We start from the raw sequence: 20115 nt of genomic DNA, 5'->3' as shown, positions 1-20115 counted from the left end.
GTGGCCAATTTTTGTACTGTACCATTTTTTGGTTGTATGTTTGGAACAGAAGGTTGAAGCACAGCTTTATTCAGTTGAGAAGAACACCAGGCAGGGGCAGACACCTTTAGTAGGCCGGAACAGCCAATTTCATTTTTAAAAATCGTAATTTGGAACAGAAGGTTGAAGCACAGCTTTATTCAGTTGAGGACAACACCAGGCAGGGGCAGACACCTTTAGTAGGCCGGAACAGCCAATTTCATTTTTAAAAATCGTAATTTGGAACAGAAGGTTGAAGCACAGCTTTATTCAGTTGCAGCTTCTTGGCAATAATATAAAGAAGACGCGACAGGACAACACTCGGTGGATGCCATATCTGTGTTTTCAATGGAAAAAAACCTTTCAGTTAACTACTTGCAGGAGAAAGTTTTTGTAGCTGGTGGCCAATTTTTGTACTGTACCATTTTTTGGTTGTATGTTTGGAACAGAAGGTTGAAGCACAGCTTTATTCAGTTGAGAGCAACACCAGGCAGGGGCAGACACCTTTAGTAGGCCGGAACAGCCAATTTCATTTTTAAAAATCGTAATTTGGAACAGAAGGTTGAAGCACAGCTTTATTCAGTTGCAGCTTCTTGGCAATAATATAAAGAAGACGCGACAGGACAACACTCGGTGGATGCCATATCTGTGTTTTCAATGGAAAAAAACCTTTCAGTTAACTACTTGCAGGAGAAAGTTTTTGTAGCTGGTGGCCAATTTTTGTACTGTACCATTTTTTGGTTGTATGTTTGGAACAGAAGGTTGAAGCACAGCTTTATTCAGTTGAGAACAACACCAGGCAGGGGCAGACACCTTTAGGAGGTCGGAACAGCCAATTTCATTTTTAAAAATCGTAATTTGGAACAGAAGGTTGAAGCACAGCTTTATTCAGTTGAGGACAACACCAGGCAGGGGCAGACACCTTTAGTAGGCCGGAACAGCCAATTTCATTTTTAAAAATCATAATTTGGAACAGAAGGTTGAAGCACAGCTTTATTCAGTTGCAGCTTCTTGGCAATAATATAAAGAAGACGCGACAGGACAACACTCGGTGGATGCCATATCTGTGTTTTCAATGGAAAAAAACCTTTCAGTTAACTACTTGCAGGAGAAAGTTTTTGTAGCTGGTGGCCAATTTCTGTACTCTACCATTTTTTGGTTGTATGTTTGGAACAGAAGGTTGAAGCACAGCTTTATTCAGTTGAGAACAACACCAGGCAGGGGCAGACACCTTTAGTAGGCCGGAACAGCCAATTTCATTTTTAAAAATCGTAATTTGGAACAGAAGGTTGAAGCACAGCTTTATTCAGTTGAGGACAACACCAGGCAGGGGCAGACACCTTTAGTAGGCCGGAACAGCCAATTTCATTTTTAAAAATCGTAATTTGGAACAGAAGGTTGAAGCACAGCTTTATTCAGTTGAGGACAACACCAGGCAGGGGCAGACACCTTTAGTAGGCCGGAACAGCCAATTTCAATTTTAAAAATCGTAATTTGGAACAGAAGGTTGAAGCACAGCTTTATTCAGTTGCAGCTTCTTGGCAATAATATAAAGAAGACGCAACAGGACAACACTCGGTGGATGCCATATCTGTGTTTTCAATGGAAAAAAACCTTTCAGTTAACTACTTGCAGGAGAAAGTTTTTGTAGCTGGTGGCCAATTTTTGTACTGTACCATTTTTTGGTTGTATGTTTGGAACAGAAGGTTGAAGCACAGCTTTATTCAGTTGAGAACAACACCAGGCAGGGGCAGACACCTTTAGTAGGTCGGAACAGCCAATTTCATTTTTAAAAATCGTAATTTGGAACAGAAGGTTGAAGCACAGCTTTATTCAGTTGAGGACAACACCAGGCAGGGGCAGACACCTTTAGTAGGCCGGAACAGCCAATTTCATTTTTAAAAATCGTAATTTGGAACAGAAGGTTGAAGCACAGCTTTATTCATTTGCAGCTTCTTGGCAATAATATAAAGAAGACGCGACAGGACAACACTCGGTGGATGCCATATCTGTGTTTTCAATGGAAAAAAACCTTTCAGTTAACTACTTGCAGGAGAAAGTTTTTGTAGCTGGTGGCCAATTTTTGTACTGTACCATTTTTTGGTTGTATGTTTGGAACAGAAGGTTGAAGCACAGCTTTATTCAGTTGAGAACAACACCAGGCAGGGGCAGACACCTTTAGTAGGCCGGAACAGCCAATTTCATTTTTAAAAATCGTAATTTGGAACAGAAGGTTGAAGCACAGCTTTATTCAGTTGAGGACAACACCAGGCAGGGGCAGACACCTTTAGTAGGCCGGAACAGCCAATTTCATTTTTAAAAATCGTAATTTGGAATAGAAGGTTGAAGCACAGCTTCATTCAGTTGAGGACAACACCAGGCAGGGGCAGACACCTTTAGTAGGCCGGAACAGCCAATTTCATTTTTAAAAATCGTAATTTGGAACAGAAGGTTGAAGCACAGCTTTATTCAGTTGCAGCTTCTTGGCAATAATATAAAGAAGACGCGACAGGACAACACTCGGTGGATGCCATATCTGTGTTTTCAATGGAAAAAAACCTTTCAGTTAACTACTTGCAGGAGAAAGTTTTTGTAGCTGGTGGCCAATTTTTGTACTGTACCATTTTTTGGTTGTATGTTTGGAACAGAAGGTTGAAGCACAGCTTTATTCAGTTGAGGACAACACCAGGCAGGGGCAGACACCTTTAGTAGGCCGGAACAGCCAATTTCATTTTTAAAAATCGTAATTTGGAACAGAAGGTTGAAGCACAGCTTTATTCAGTTGCAGCTTCTTGGCAATAATATAAAGAAGACGTGACAGGACAACACTCGGTGGATGCCATATCTGTGTTTTCAATGGAAAAAAACCTTTCAGTTAACTACTTGCAGGAGAAAGTTTCTGTAGCTGGTGGCCAATTTTTGTACTGTACCATTTTTTGGTTGTATGTTTGGAACAGAAGGTTGAAGCACAGCTTTATTCAGTTGAGAAGAACACCAGGCAGGGGCAGACACCTTTAGTAGGCCGGAACAGCCAATTTCATTTTTAAAAATCGTAATTTGGAACAGAAGGTTGAAGCACAGCTTTATTCAGTTGAGGACAACACCAGGCAGGGGCAGACACCTTTAGTAGGCCGGAACAGCCAATTTCATTTTTAAAAATCGTAATTTGGAACAGAAGGTTGAAGCACAGCTTTATTCAGTTGCAGCTTCTTGGCAATAATATAAAGAAGACGCGACAGGACAACACTCGGTGGATGCCATATCTGTGTTTTCAATGGAAAAAAACCTTTCAGTTAACTACTTGCAGGAGAAAGTTTTTGTAGCTGGTGGCCAATTTTTGTACTGTACCATTTTTTGGTTGTATGTTTGGAACAGAAGGTTGAAGCACAGCTTTATTCAGTTGAGAGCAACACCAGGCAGGGGCAGACACCTTTAGTAGGCCGGAACAGCCAATTTCATTTTTAAAAATCGTAATTTGGAACAGAAGGTTGAAGCACAGCTTTATTCAGTTGCAGCTTCTTGGCAATAATATAAAGAAGACGCGACAGGACAACACTCGGTGGATGCCATATCTGTGTTTTCAATGGAAAAAAACCTTTCAGTTAACTACTTGCAGGAGAAAGTTTTTGTAGCTGGTGGCCAATTTTTGTACTGTACCATTTTTTGGTTGTATGTTTGGAACAGAAGGTTGAAGCACAGCTTTATTCAGTTGAGAACAACACCAGGCAGGGGCAGACACCTTTAGGAGGTCGGAACAGCCAATTTCATTTTTAAAAATCGTAATTTGGAACAGAAGGTTGAAGCACAGCTTTATTCAGTTGAGGACAACACCAGGCAGGGGCAGACACCTTTAGTAGGCCGGAACAGCCAATTTCATTTTTAAAAATCATAATTTGGAACAGAAGGTTGAAGCACAGCTTTATTCAGTTGCAGCTTCTTGGCAATAATATAAAGAAGACGCGACAGGACAACACTCGGTGGATGCCATATCTGTGTTTTCAATGGAAAAAAACCTTTCAGTTAACTACTTGCAGGAGAAAGTTTTTGTAGCTGGTGGCCAATTTCTGTACTCTACCATTTTTTGGTTGTATGTTTGGAACAGAAGGTTGAAGCACAGCTTTATTCAGTTGAGAACAACACCAGGCAGGGGCAGACACCTTTAGTAGGCCGGAACAGCCAATTTCATTTTTAAAAATCGTAATTTGGAACAGAAGGTTGAAGCACAGCTTTATTCAGTTGAGGACAACACCAGGCAGGGGCAGACACCTTTAGTAGGCCGGAACAGCCAATTTCATTTTTAAAAATCGTAATTTGGAACAGAAGGTTGAAGCACAGCTTTATTCAGTTGAGGACAACACCAGGCAGGGGCAGACACCTTTAGTAGGCCGGAACAGCCAATTTCATTTTTAAAAATCGTAATTTTGAACAGAAGGTTGAAGCACATCTTTGTTCGGTTGCAGCTTCTTGGCAATAATATAAAGAAGACGCGACAGGACAACACTCGGTGGATGCCATATCTGTGTTTTCAATGGAAAAAAACCTTTCAGTTAACTACTTGCAGGAGAAAGTTTTTGTAGCTGGTGGCCAATTTTTGTACTGTACCATTTTTTGGTTGTATGTTTGGAACAGAAGGTTGAAGCACAGCTTTATTCAGTTGAGAACAACACCAGGCAGGGGCAGACACCTTTAGTAGGCCGGAACAGCCAATTTCATTTTTAAAAATCGTAATTTCGAACAGAAGGTTGAAGCACAGCTTTATTCAGTTGAGGACAACACCAGGCAGGGGCAGACACCTTTAGTAGGCCGGAACAGCCAATTTCATTTTTAAAAATCGTAATTTGGAACAGAAGGTTGAAGCACAGCTTTATTCAGTTGCAGCTTCTTGGCAATAATATAAAGAAGACGCGACAGGACAACACTCGGTGGATGCCATATCTGTGTTTTCAATGGAAAAAAACCTTTCAGTTAACTACTTGCAGGAGAAAGTTTTTGTAGCTGGTGGCCAATTTTTGTACTGTACCATTTTTTGGTTGTATGTTTGGAACAGAAGGTTGAAGCACAGCTTTATTCAGTTGAGAACAACACCAGGCAGGGGCAGACACCTTTAGTAGGCCGGAACAGCCAATTTCATTTTTAAAAATCGTAATTTGGAACAGAAGGTTGAAGCACAGCTTTATTCAGTTGCAGCTTCTTGGCAATAATATAAAGAAGACACAACAGGACAACACTCGGTGGATGCCATATCTGTGTTTTCAATGGAAAAAAACCTTTCAGTTAACTACTTGCAGGAGAAAGTTTTTGTAGCTGGTGGCCAATTTTTGTACTGTACCATTTTTTGGTTGTATGTTTGGAACAGAAGGTTGAAGCACAGCTTTATTCAGTTGAGAACAACACCAGGCAGGGGCAGACACCTTTAGTAGGCCGGAACAGCCAATTTCATTTTTAAAAATCGTAATTTGGAACAGAAGGTTGAAGCACAGCTTTATTCAGTTGAGGACAACACCAGGCAGGGGCAGACACCTTTAGTAGGCCGGAACAGCCAATTTCATTTTTAAAAATCGTAATTTGGAACAGAAGGTTGAAGCACAGCTTTATTCAGTTGCAGCTTCTTGGCAATAATATAAAGAAGACGCGACAGGACAACACTCGGTGGATGCCATATCTGTGTTTTCAATGGAAAAAAACCTTTCAGTTAACTACTTGCAGGAGAAAGTTTTTGTAGCTGGTGGCCAATTTTTGTACTGTACCATTTTTTGGTTGCATGTTTGGAACAGAAGGTTGAAGCACAGCTTTATTCAGTTGAGAACAACACCAGGCAGGGGCAGACACCTTTAGTAGGCCGGAACAGCCAATTTCATTTTTAAAAATCGTAATTTGGAACAGAAGGTTGAAGCACAGCTTTATTCAGTTGAGGACAACACCAGGCAAGGGCAGACACCTTTAGTAGGCCGGAACAGCCAATTTCATTTTTAAAAATCGTAATTTGGAACAGAAGGTTGAAGCACAGCTTTATTCAGTTGAGGACAACACCAGGCAGGGGCAGACACCTTTAGTAGGCCGGAACAGCCAATTTCATTTTTAAAAATCGTAATTTGGAACAGAAGGTTGAAGCACAGCTTTATTCAGTTGCAGCTTCTTGGCAATAATATAAAGAAGACGCGACAGGACAACACTCGGTGGATGCCATATCTGTGTTTTCAATGGAAAAAAACCTTTCAGTTAACTACTTGCAGGAGAAAGTTTTTGTAGCTGGTGGCCAATTTTTGTACTGTACCATTTTTTGGTTGTATGTTTGGAACAGAAGGTTGAAGCACAGCTTTATTCAGTTGAGAACAACACCAGGCAGGGGCAGACACCTTTAGTAGTCCGGAACAGCCAATTTCATTTTTAAAAATCGTAATTTGGAACAGAAGGTTGAAGCACAGCTTTATTCAGTTGAGGACAACACCAGGCAGGGGCAGACACCTTTAGTAGGCCGGAACAGCCAATTTCATTTTTAAAAATCGTAATTTGGAACAGAAGGTTGAAGCACAGCTTTATTCAGTTGAGGACAACACCAGGCAGGGGCAGACACCTTTAGTAGGCCGGAACAGCCAATTTCATTTTTAAAAATCGTAATTTGGAACAGAAGGTTGAAGCACAGCTTTATTCAGTTGCAGCTTCTTGGCAATAATATAAAGAAGACGCGACAGGACAACACTCGGTGGATGCCATATCTGTGTTTTCAATGGAAAAAAACCTTTCAGTTAACTACTTGCAGGAGAAAGTTTTTGTAGCTGGTGGCCAATTTTTGTACTGTACCATTTTTTGGTTGTATGTTTGGAACAGAAGGTTGAAGCACAGCTTTATTCAGTTGAGGACAACACCAGGCAGGGGCAGACACCGTTAGTAGGCCGGAACCACCATTTTTTTTTAAAAAAACAGCAGTTAATCAGAACCAGAAGGTAGAAGCTCAGCTTTATTCAGTTGAGGACAACACGAATTAGGGACTGCAGACAGACTTAGCAGGCTGTCCCCTGTGTGGACCATGCATCCAATACATTAACCCATTGAGCCACAAAGGACATGTAACCTTCCGTGGCCATGCCTACAGGTCCATGTGTCTGTTGTCAGGTGTACCTTTGGACTCACAGATTGACAGAATGCAAGGACAATGCGGTCTTTAACATGCTGGTGGAGGGGTGGGATGGCTTTTCTCGCAAAAGAATTGTCAACTGGGTAGCTCATAGCGTGGTACATCGTAGTCCATCCTGGCTTCATTAATATTAAATAAAATAAAAAAATAGGCTCTATGCACTGTAAAATAGGTTCCAGGGGTACACGGGCAGCAGTGGTCTGGTCAGTGGAGGCCTAGTGGAAGGAGGGACCGCAGACAGGCTTCGAAGGCCTAACATAATAAAATGGGCTGGCTGTAGGCACTTTATAATTGGTTCCAGGGGTACACGGGCAGCAGTGGTCTGGTCAGTGGAGGCCTAGTGGAAGGAGGGACCGCAGACAGGCTTCGAAGGCCTAACATAATAAAATAAGCTGGCTGTAGGCACTTTATAATTGGTTCCAGGGGTACACGGGCAGCAGTGGTCTGGTCAGTGGAGGCCTAGTGGAAGGAGGGACCGCAGACAGGCTTCGAAGGCCTAACATAATAAAATGGCCTGGCTGTAGGCACTTTATAATTGGTTCCAGGGGTACACGGGCAGCAGTGGTCTGGTCAGTGGAGGCCTAGTGGAAGGAGGGACCGCAGACAGGCTTCAAAGGCCTAACATAAAAAAATAAGCTGGCTGTAGGCACTTTATAATTGGTTCCAGGGGTACACGGGCAGCAGTGGTCTGGTCAGTGGAGGCCTAGTGGAAGGAGGGACCGCAGACAGGCTTCGAAGGCCTAACATAAAAAAATAAGCTGGCTGTAGGCACTTTATAATTGGTTCCAGGGGTACACGGGCAGCAGTGGTCTGGTCAGTGGAGGCCTAGTGGAAGGAGGGACCGCAGACAGGCTTCGAAGGCCTAACATAATAAAATGGGCTGGCTGTAGGCACTTTATAATTGGTTCCAGGGGTACACGGGCAGCAGTGGTCTGGTCAGTGGAGGCCTAGTGGAAGGAGGGACCGCAGACAGGCTTCGAAGGCCTAACATAAAAAAATAAGCTGGCTGTAGGCACTTTATAATTGGTTCCAGGGGTACACGGGCAGCAGTGGTCTGGTCAGTGGAGGCCTAGTGGAAGGAGGGACCGCAGACAGGCTTCGAAGGCCTAACATAATAAATTGGGCTGGCTGTAGGCACTTTATAATTGGTTCCAGGGGTACACGGGCAGCAGTGGTCTGGTCAGTGGAGGCCTAGTGGAAGGAGGGACCGCAGACAGGCTTCGAAGGCCTAACATAAAAAAATAAGCTGGCTGTAGGCACTTTATAATTGGTTCCAGGGGTACACGGGCAGCAGTGGTCTGGTCAGTGGAGGCCTAGTGGAAGTAGGGACCGCAGACAGGCTTCGAAGGCCTAACATAAAAAAATAAGCTGGCTGTAGGCACTTTATAATTGGTTCCAGGGGTACACGGGCAGCAGTGGTCTGGTCAGTGGAGGCCTAGTGGAAGGAGGGACCGCAGACAGGCTTCGAAGGCCTAACATAATAAAATGGGCTGGCTGTAGGCACTTTATAATTGGTTCCAGGGGTACACGGGCAGCAGTGGTCTGGTCAGTGGAGGCCTAGTGGAAGGAGGGACCGCAGACAGGCTTCGAAGGCCTAACATAAAAAAATAAGCTGGCTGTAGGCACTTTATAATTGGTTCCAGGGGTACATGGGCAGCAGTGGTCTGGTCAGTGGAGGCCTAGTGGAAGGAGGGACCGCAGACAGGCTTCGAAGGCCTAACATAAAAAAATAAGCTGGCTGTAGGCACTTTATAATTGGTTCCAGGGGTACACGGGCAGCAGTGGTCTGGTCAGTGGAGGCCTAGTGGAAGGAGGGACCGCAGACAGGCTTCGAAGGCCTAACATAATAAAATGGGCTGGCTGTAGGCACTTTATAATTGGTTCCAGGGGTACACGGGCAGCAGTGGTCTGGTTAGTGGAGGCCGATTGTAATGAGTGTCTGCCAGTTAGTAGTCCAAAACAACAAATAAATGTGAATGTCTCGCATTAAAACAAAACAAAAACACTAAAGGGTGCAATCATTAGGTTCAGGGGTGGGATCCTCTGCATTGTTTCAGACCTAATAATTTAGCGCAAAGTATTTACTGTGGTAAATAGAGGACACTGCCCCTGACTATGTTAAGTACCATCAAACATGTTAACACAATGGTATTGTCAGTGGCAGGTATGGAAGGATGTCAGCGCATAGACTAAACATTGGTGGAAGTGTGAGAGATAACTGTGGAAGTGGTAGAGCAATGTTTGACCTGGGGGTGGGTGAACTCTCTTGTGGCCGGCGGTACAGGCCCAGGGCCCCTCATGTTACAACAGTGTGTCTGACGTTGGGTGCGCACCACCACCGCCAGAGACACTTTATTGTACTATGAGGGACCCAGTAGCAATGCCGTCGACCAAAAGCGAGCACACCCACCTCTTCAGACAAACAGCAGTCTCACGGGTGCTTGCGCCAAGTCGCGATACCAAGGCCCCGTGTGGGGAGTTTGGCCATTTAGTGAGGTGTAAACATGTCGTAGGCTGGACAATCAGCTGCATAAAATTAGACATTAGAAAAGTAATTCACAGTAGTCCACAGGTAAGAGCTTTTCATAGGAAAGCTAGTTGTCGGCCGGGCAAGGTGGGGCAAAAGATTTCGAAATCCAGTTGTGGTTCATTTTAATGAATGTTAGATCGTCAACATTTTGGGTAGCCAGACGAGTCCTTTTTTCGGTTAATATTGAACCTGCAGCACTGAATACTCTTTCTGATAGGACACTTGCTGCCGGGCAAGCAAGCTCCTGCAATGCATATTCTGCCAATTCTGGCCAGGTGTCTAATTTTGATGCCCAGTAATCAAATGGGAATGACGGTTGAGGGAGAACATCGATAACGGATGAAAAATAGTTAGTAACCATACTGGACAAATGTTGTCTCCTGTCACTTTCAATTGATGCAGCAGTACCTGTCCTGTCTGCGGTCAGAGCAAAATCACTCCACAACCTGGTCAGAAAACCCCTCTGTCCAACGCCACTTCTGATCTGTGCACCCCTAACACTCCTAGTCTGCTGCCCCCTGGAGCTCGTGTGAGAACGATCACGTGCGCTGTGTGCTGGGAATGCCTGAAGCAAACGGTCAACAAGAGTTGATTGTTTGGTTGCTAATATTAGTTCCAAGTTCTCATGTGGCATAATATTTTGCAATTTGCCTTTATAGCGTGGATCAAGGAGGCAGGCCAACCAGTAATCGTCATCGTTCATCATTTTCGTAATGCGTGTGTCCCTTTTTAGGATACGTAAGGCATAATCCGCCATGTGGGCCAAAGTTCCAGTTGTCAAATCTCCGGTTGTGATTGGTTGAGGGGCAGTTTCAGGCAAATCTACGTCACTTGTGTCCCTCAAAAAACCAGAACCCGGCCTTGCCACGCAACCAATTTCCAGTGCCCCCGGGAAAGCTTCCGCATTAAAAATATACTCATCCCCATCATCCTCCTCGTCCTCCACCTCCTCTTCGCCCGCTACCTCGTCCTGTACACTGCCCTGACCAGACAATGGCTGACTGTCATCAAGGCTTTCCTCTTCCTCTGGTGCAGACGCCTGCTCCTTTATGTGCGTCAAACTTTGCATCAGCAGACGCATTAGGGGGATGCCCATGCTTATTACGGCGTTGTCTGCACTAACCAGCCGTGTGCATTCCTCAAAACACTGAAGGACTTGACACATGTCTTGTATCTTGGACCACTGCACACCTGACAACTCCATGTCTGCCATCCTACTGCCTGCCCGTGTATGTGTATCCTCCCACAAAAACATAACAGCCCGCCTCTGTTGGCACAGTCTCTGAAGCATGTGCAGTGTTGATTTCCACCTTGTTGCAACGTCTATGATTAGGCGATGCTGGGGAAGGTTCAAAGACCGCTGATAGGTCTGCATACGGCTGGCGTGTACAGGCAAACGTCGGATATGTGAGCAAAGTCCACGCACTTTGAGGAGCAGGTCGGAGAACCCAGGATAAGTTTTCAATAAGCACTGCACCACCAGGTTTAAGGTGTGAGCCAGGCAAGGAATGTGTTTCAGTTGGGAAAGGGAGATGGCAGCCATGAAATTCCTTCTGTTATCACTCACTACCTTGCCTGCCTCAAGATCTACTGTGCCCAGCCACGACTGCGTTTCTTGTTGCAAGAACTCGGACAGAACTTCCGCGGTGTGTCTGTTGTCGCCCAAACACTTCATAGCCAATACAGCCTGCTGACGCTTGCCAGTAGCTGGCCCATAATGGGACAACTGGTGTGCAATAGTGTCATCTGCCGATGGAGTGGTTGGCCGACTGCGGTCTGTGGAAGAGCTGTAGCTTCTGCAGGAGGACAAGGAGGAGGAGGAGGAGGGGGTGCGAACGCCTACAGCCAACTGTTTCCTAGACCGTGGGATAGGCACAACTGTCCCAAAATTGATGTCCCCTGTGGACCCTGCATCCACCACATTCACCCAGTGTGACATGATGGACACATAACGTCCCTGGCCATGCCTACTGGTCCATGCATCTGTAGTCTGGTGCACCTTTGTACTCACAGATTGCCTGAGTGCATGGACGATGCGCTGTTTAACATGCTGGTGCAGGGCTGGGATGGCTTTTCTTGAAAAAAAGTGTTGACTGGGTAGCTCGTATCGTGGTTCAGCGTACTCCATCAGGGCTTTGAAAGCTTCGCTTTCAACTAACCGGTAGGGCATCATCTCTAATGAGATTAGTCTAGCTATGTGGGCGTTAAAACCCTGTGTACGCGGATGCGAGGATAAGTACTTCCTTTTTCTAACCAGAGTCTCATGTAGTGTGAGCTGAACTGGAGAGATGGAGATCGTGGAACTTGCGGGTGTGCCGGTGGACATGGCAGACTGAGAGACGGTTGGACACGGAATTGTTTCCACCGGTGCCCTAGATGCAATATTTCCTCCTACAAAACTGGTGATTCCCTGACCCTGACTGCTTTTGGCTGTCAAAGAAACCTGCACAGATACTGCCGGTGGAGCGGAAAATGGTGGCCTTACAGTGACGGAAGGGATGTTGCGTTGCTGACTAGCTTCATTGGCCGAGGGTGCTACAACCTTAAGGGACGTTTGGTAGTTAGTCCAGGCTTGAAAATGCATGGTGGTTAAGTGTCTATGCATGCAACTAGTATTGAGACTTTTCAGATTCTGACCTCTGCTTAAGCTAGTTGAACATTTTTGACAGATGACTTTGCGCTGATCAATTGGATGTTGTGTAAAAAAATGCCAGACTGCACTCTTCCTAGCATCGGATCCCTTTTCAGGGATTGCAGAGTGAGCTTTAACCGGATGGCCACGCTGTCCTCCAACAGGTTTTGGCTTTGACATGCGTTTTGGGCCAGATAGGGGCCCGGCAGATGGAACCTGTTGCAATGTTGATGCCTGCTGCGGCCCCTCCTCCACCTCCGCTTCTGAACTACTGCCGCCTGCACCCTGTTCCCCCAATGGCTGCCAATCGGGGTCAACAACCGGGTCATCTATTACCTCCTCTTCGAGCTCGTGTGCAACTTCGTCTGTGTCACTGTGTCGGTCGGTGGTATAGCGTTCGTGGCGGGGCAACATAGTCTCATCAGGGTCTGATTGTGGATCATTACCCTGAGAGGGCAATGTGGTGGTCTGAGTCAAAGGAGCAGCATAGTACTCTGGCTGTGGCTGTGCATCAGTGCACTCCATGTCAGAATCTACTTGTAATGGGCATGGCCTGTTAAGTGTTTCACTTTCTAAGCCAGGGACGGTACGTGTAAAGAGCTCCATGGAGTAACCCGTTGTGTCGCCTGCTGCATCCTTCTCTCTTGTTGTAGTTTTTGCTGAGTAGGACATGGAAGCGACTTGTCCCTGACCGTGAACATCCACAAGCGACGCGCTGCTTTTACATTTACCAGTTTCAGAAGAGGAGTCAAAAGAGCTAGAGGCTGAGTCTGCAATGTAAGCCAAAACTTGCTGTTGCTGCTCCGGCTTTAAAAGCGGTTTTCCTACTCCCAGAAAAGAAAGCTTTCGAGGCCTTGTGTAGCCAGACGACGAAACTGGCTCCACAGCTCCAGTATTAGGTGGAATATTTTAATCCCCACGACCACCTGATGCTCCACTACCACTACCATCATTACCAGCTGACAATGAACGCCCACGGCCACGACCTCTTGCACCAGACTTCCTCATTGTTTTAAAAACTTAACCAAAGTAACTTTATTTGTTGCTGTCAAACAACTTACACGGTGAGCAATAACTTCAGTATGATTTCTATATCCCTTAACAGGTTGGTAAGACCACAAGGAAAATCAGGCACAATGTTACACACTCTGTTTTCTGTGGCACCAAATCACAGAGATGACACACACGCAGGACTGTCACTCAAGCACAAATGTCAATATTAATCTCCCACCTATTTTTTTTTTTTTTCTCAGGGAGACTTTAGAAACCAAATAAGATAAAATGTTTTTTCAGGGACAATTTAGAAACCAAATAATAAAAAAAATAAAAAAAATAAATAGGCTTTCTATGGCCCACTGAGTGAGAGATGGCACACACAGGAGTGGCACACAAGCCCTGACTGAGGCCAATATTTTTCTCCCACTAATTGATGTAGTGTTTTTTGGTTGAGGTAGATTTTCGAACCCAAATCAAGGAAAAAAATAAATAGGCTTTCTATGGCCCACAATTTGAGAGAGAGAGGTGGCACACCCAGGAGTCAAGACTGGCACACAAGCTGAAAGGGCAATATTACTCTCCCACTGTTTTGTTTTTTTTTTTTTTGTTTTTAAGGGAGACTTTAGAAACCAAAAAAAAAAAAAAAAAAAAAAAAAGGCTTTCTATGGCCCACTGAATGAGAGATGGCACACACAGGAGTGGCACACAAGCCCTGACTGAGGCCAATATTTTTCTCCCACTGATTGATGTAGTGTTTTTTTGGTGAGGTAGATTTTAGAACCCAAATCAAGGAAAAAAATAAATAGGCTTTCTATGGCCCACTCAGTGAGAGATGGCACACACAGGGATGGCACTCTAGCAGAAATGCAAATCTTAATCTCCCACAAAAAAAAAAAAAAAAAAAACAGGGACTGTCCTACAATTACTATCTCCCTGCAGTTATCTCAGCCAGGTATGGCAGGCAGCAACAGGAGTGGACTGATGCACAAATTAAATAAAAAGTGTGGACAAACAAAAAAGATAGCTGTGCAGAAAGGAAGGAACAAGAGGATATGTGCTTTGAAAAAAGCAGTTGGTTTCCACAGTGGTGTACACACAGCAATACAGCTATCACGGAGCCTTCTAGGGCAGCCCAATGAGCTACAGCGCTGAGAGAAAAAAAAATGAAAAAATTTAGCTTCCACTGTCCCTGCACACCGAAGGTGGTGTTGGACAGTGGAAATCGCTACAGCACAAGCGGTTTGGTGGTTAGTGGACCCTGCTTAACGCTATCCCTGCTTCTGACGAAGCGGCAGCAAGTTCTCCCTAATCTCAGATCAGCAGCAGTGAGATGGCGGTTGGCGGGAACGCCCCTTTATAGCCCCTGTGACGCCGCAGACAGCAAGCCAATCACTGCAATGCCCTTCTCTAAGATGGTGGGGACCAGGACCTATGTCATCACGCTGCCCACACTCTGCGTCCACCTTCATTGGCTGAGAAATGGCGCTTTTCGCGTTATTGAAACGCGACTTTGGCGCGAAAGTCGCGTACCGCATGGCCGACAAGCACAGGGGTCGGATCGGGTTTCATGAGACGCCGACTTAGCCAAAAGTCGGCGACTTTTGAAAATGAATGACCCGTTTCGCTCAACCCTAGTCAAGACCACAATACGGTGCTTGGCCCTCTCAAGCCAATGTTGCCACTCCTCAAATGCCCACTTCATAGCCAACAACTCACGATTGCCGACATCATAATTGCGTTCCGCAGGCGAAAACTTTCGAGAAAAAAAGGCACACGGTTTCATCAAGGAACCATCAGAATTCCTCTGAGACAAAACGGCCCCTGCCCCAATCTCAGAAGCGTCAACCTCAACCTGAAAAGGAAGAGAAACATCCGGCTGACTCAACACAGGGGAAGAAGTAAATCGGCGCTTAAGCTCCTGAAAGGCAGAAATGGCCTCAGAGGACCAATTAGCTACATCAGAGCCCTTCCTCGTCAAATCGGTCAGGGGTTTAACCACACTGGAGAAGTTGGCAATGAAACGGCGATAAAAATTAGCAAAGCCCAAAAATTTCTGAAGGCTCTTCACGGATGTGGGCTGGATCCAATCATTAATGGCCTGAACCTTAGCCAGATCCATTTCTATAGATGATGGAGAAAAAATGAAGCCCAAAAAAGAAACTTTCTGTACACCAAAGAGGCACTTAGACCCCTTCACAAACAAGGCATTGTCATGAAGGACCTGAAATACCATCCTAACTTGTTTCACATGAGACTCCCAATCATCTGAAAAAATCTAAATATCATCCAAATATACAATCATGAATTTATCAAGATAATTCCGAAAAATATCATGCATGAAGGACTGAAACACAGATGGGGCATTAGAGAGTCCGAATGGCATCACAAGATACTCAAAATGGCCCTCGGGCATATTAAATGCAGTTTTCCATTCGTCACCCTGCTTAATACGAACCAGATTATATGCCCCTCGAAGGTCAATCTTAGTAAACCAACTAGCCCCCTTAATTCTGGCAAACAAATCAGAAAGCAAAGGCAAAGGATATTGGAATTTGACCGTGATCTTATTCAAGAGGCGATAATCAATACAGGGTCTCAAGGAGCCATCCTTCTTGGCAACAAAAAGAAAACCTGCTCCTAATGGAGAAGAAGATGGCCGAATATGCCCCTTTTCCAAAGACTCCCTTACATAGCTCCGCATGGCGGCATGTTCAGGCACAGACAGGTTGAAAAGTCGGCTCTTAGGAAACTTACAGCCTGGAATCAAATCAATAGCACAATCACAGTCCCTATGCGGTGGAAGGGAACTGGACTTGGGCTCATCGAAAACATCCTGGAAATCTGACAGAAACTCAGGAATTTCAGAAGAGGGGGAGGAGGAAATTGACATCAGAGGAACGTCATCGTGAACCCCCTGACAACCCCAACTAGTCACTAGCATAGATTTCCAATCCATCACCGGATTATGTACCTGTAACCATGGAAACCCCAGCACAACAGCATCATGCAAATTATGTAACACCAGGAAGCGACAATCTTCCTGATGGGCTGGTGCCATGCACATGGTTAACTGTGTCCAAAACTGAGGTTTATTTTTAGCCAATGGTGTAGCATCAATCCCCCTCAAAGGGATAGGACTCCGCAAAGGCTGTAAGGAAAAACCACAACATCTGGCAAATTCTAAGTCCATTAAATTTAAAGCGGCGCCTGAATCCACAAATGCCATGACAGAGAATGACGATAATGAGCAGATCAGGGTCACAGATAACAGAAATTTAGGTTGTACAGTACTGATAGTAACGGAATTAGCGATTCTCTTGGCACGCTTAGGGCAATCAGAAATAACATGAGCAGAATCGCCGCAGTAAAAGCACAGCCTATTCTGACATCTGAATCCTTGGCTTTCCGCTCTAGACACAATCCTACACACTGCATAGGCTCAGGACTCCGCTCGGAAGACAACGCCATAGTGTGCACAACTCTGCGCTCACGCAAACGCCGATCAATTTGAATGGCCAGAGACATAGAATCACTCAGACCTGCAGGCGTGGGGAACCCCACCATAACATTTTTAACAGATTCAGAAAGACCTTTTCTGAAAATTGCCGCCAAAGCATCCTCATTCCACTTAGTAAGCACAGACCATTTTCTGAATTTCTGGCAATATGCCTCTGCCGCTTCTTGACCCTGACACAAGGCCAAAAGTGTTTTCTCAGCATGCTCTACAGAGTTAGGTTCATCATACAATAACCCAAGCGCCTGAAAAAAGGTGTCTACATTAAGCAAGGCCGGATTCCCAGATTCCAGGGAAAATGCCCAATCCTGCGGGTCACCACGCAACAGAGAAATGACAATTTTTACCTGCTGGATGGGATCACCAGAGGAACGGGGCTTAAGAGCAAAAAACAGTTTACAGTTATTTTTAAAGCTCAAAAATTTGGACCTGTCCCCGAAGAACAGATCGGGGGTAGGAATTCTAGGCTCTAAAACAGGAGTCTGCACGATATAATCAGAAATACCCTGTACTCTAGCAGCAAGTTGATCCACCCGAGAAGCAAGTCCCTGAACATCCATGTCAATGCCTAACTCCTGAGCCACCCAGAAGTGAAGAGGGAATAAAAAACACAACAGAGTACAGAAAAAAAAATGGCTCAGCACTTTCTTTCCCTTCTTTTGAGATGCGGTTAACTCATTGTTGGCCAGTTGTACTGTTATAAACTGGTGGCCTAGGAGCAGCATGGACGAGCTCTGGAGTAGGTGGCCTCTATACTGACTGCAGACCCTGAACTTAACACATAAACTAGAAGTAGCCGTGGGATGTTCCTGTCACTCCCTAGACACCTCGTCACGGCCGGAGGACTAATTACACCTAATGGAAGAAACAGGAATACTATCTTGCCTCAGAGAAAATTCCCAAAGGAAAGGCAGCCCCCCACAAATATTGACTGTCAGAGGAGAGGGAAATTACAAACGCAGACTGAAAACAGAATTTAGCAAAGGAGGCCACGCTACCTAGAAAGAAAAGACAGGAAAGAGTACTGTGCGGTCAGTATAAAAAACACTACAAAATCCACCACAGAGAATACAAAAATCTCCACACCTAACTAAAGGCATGGAGGGAAACTCTGTGACTCCAGAGCTTCCAACTTGGCTGAGTAAATCTTAACACAGACAAAGCTGGACAAGAAAAAACATAGCAATTCACAGAACTATTAAGTCCACAGCATGTGGACTGCACAAACAGAGCCAGGACTTATCTTTGATGATTTGGACAATCCAGAAGGAGAAACCAAGCAGAGATGTGGATCCCTAGAAAACAATGGACAACTGGCACTCACTAAAGGAAGGAGCCAGACTAAATAGCCCCGTCCAAAGTGGAAGCAGCTGATGACTGTTGTGAAGGACAAACAGCAGCACTACCACTTATAACCACCGGAGGGAGCCTAAGAGCAGAACCCACAACAGAATTCACAACAGACGGCTCCGTGGCTGCTGGATGAAGGACCCCTCCAGAACCTGGGCCGACAGTCGTGCTGTGTGTGCTGTGGAAAAAGGAAACAGAAAATTAATACCAAAAAATTACCAGATGCTAAATCCTGTGGAATTTTAAAATACAGATTATGTCAATACAATACAACCAAAAGCATGTGAGAAAAACGTACGTTCTCTGAACAAGGACCAGTCTTACAAATGACAGTACGCGATGATATTTGTACAGTCTGATCCTTGCTCCTGAACCACTGGCAGCACGACTCTCTTGGCGCAGGTCCTTGTTGAAGCGGTCCTTCATGGAATGCCAATGTGTTTTGACTTTGTCCACTGTTAAAAAAAAAAAATATGGTCAGGACATGGAATTTTTGACGTTCAAAGACAACTGTGTTTGATGAGAGAAACTCCGGAGAGTTTCTTTCATTACACACAGTCAAGAGAGCACGGCAAAGGTCTCTGCTGCTTCACACTGCAGTGCAATACTTACCAAATGCACTACGGACCCGTGGCATGGCATTGTCCCATCCATCCCACAACGCTTGGGCCACCTCATTCCATAAATGGCGGAGTGTGGTGTTCATCGAATGCAGTGGATCCCGGCTGTCTCACAACGGAACTCGCTCCTGGACCAGGGTTATTAGGAGGTCGTTATCGTTAAGGTCATCGTCCTGTCGTGAAACCTAAAAATTAAAGACAATCATTACAGTTTGCTCAATCACATAAGGAAAAGAAAGAGAACAGATGATGAGAAATGGCATGAATACGAAAGTAAACATACAAATGGATTCCAGAAGAAAAATTTTAAGAAATACGAGTGTAAAGAAAGGAAGATTCAAGAATTTTACAATGTGGACAGTCAGCCTTGTATACATACCCGCTGCCGTCTTCCCACCGGACCTTGACACCGCTGCTCCTGCCCGGTATGAGCCTCAGTAGAAGTGCTCTAAAAAAAAGGAAAAATCAAATTGTCACGTGTCGATGTGACAGTGAATACTTACCAATCTGACGAGGCAATGCTCACCTCACTGACATGCTCCACTTCCGACTGACGTGGATCAAACTCCTCACCAGATGAAGACTCCGAAGAAGACATTCTGAGGCATGTAGAAAGAAAGAAATGGAAGAAATTAGGACATGTAGAGCCAAAAAATAGAAAATAAAGGCATTGTTAGGATATACTCACATTGATCTGGGTCTTGTCCTCCAAAATGCGGTCTGCCAGTGCCTTGTCTTCTTGAGAGTCTGATGAGAAGTGTCTGGAAACTTTCCCCAACCTCCCTTTTATCACCTTGTTGGCAGGGGTTGTCTTATCAGTGTCTAGACATGGTTATCTTAATTGAAACGCATGCATTCAAAAACGCATGCAAACGCATGTACGCAAAAACGCATGCGTTTCCATAGACATCAATGTATTTTTTGACGCAAATCAAACGCAAATGAACGCATGCGGTTTTTTGGAGCAAAAAAAGCCTCTAGACATTACTACATGTTGCATTTCTGCGACAGAATGCATGCAGCAGTTTTTAATGTTAAACATAGGGGAAAAAAACGCATGCGTTTTTTTCTGTACAAACGCTGCAGATCAAAACGCAAGTGTGAAACCAGTCTAATACAGTGGGCCAGATTTATTCACTAGTCTCCCAAAAACAAAAAAAGGGAGTTTATTATTGCCAAATCTGTGCATCTGCGCCAGTCCTGTCTGTGGTATCTCTGTCAGTCGTTTTCTGCCACAGAAACTATACTGTAATACAGTGGGCCTGATTTATTCACTAGTCTCCCAAAAAAAGGGAGATTAATATTGCCAAATCTGTGCAT

The sequence above is a fragment of the Ranitomeya variabilis genome, chromosome 1 (assembly GCF_051348905.1).
Source record: "Ranitomeya variabilis isolate aRanVar5 chromosome 1, aRanVar5.hap1, whole genome shotgun sequence".
NCBI classification, from domain to species: domain Eukaryota; kingdom Metazoa; phylum Chordata; class Amphibia; order Anura; family Dendrobatidae; genus Ranitomeya; species Ranitomeya variabilis.
This window is presented reverse-complemented; position numbering follows the sequence as displayed.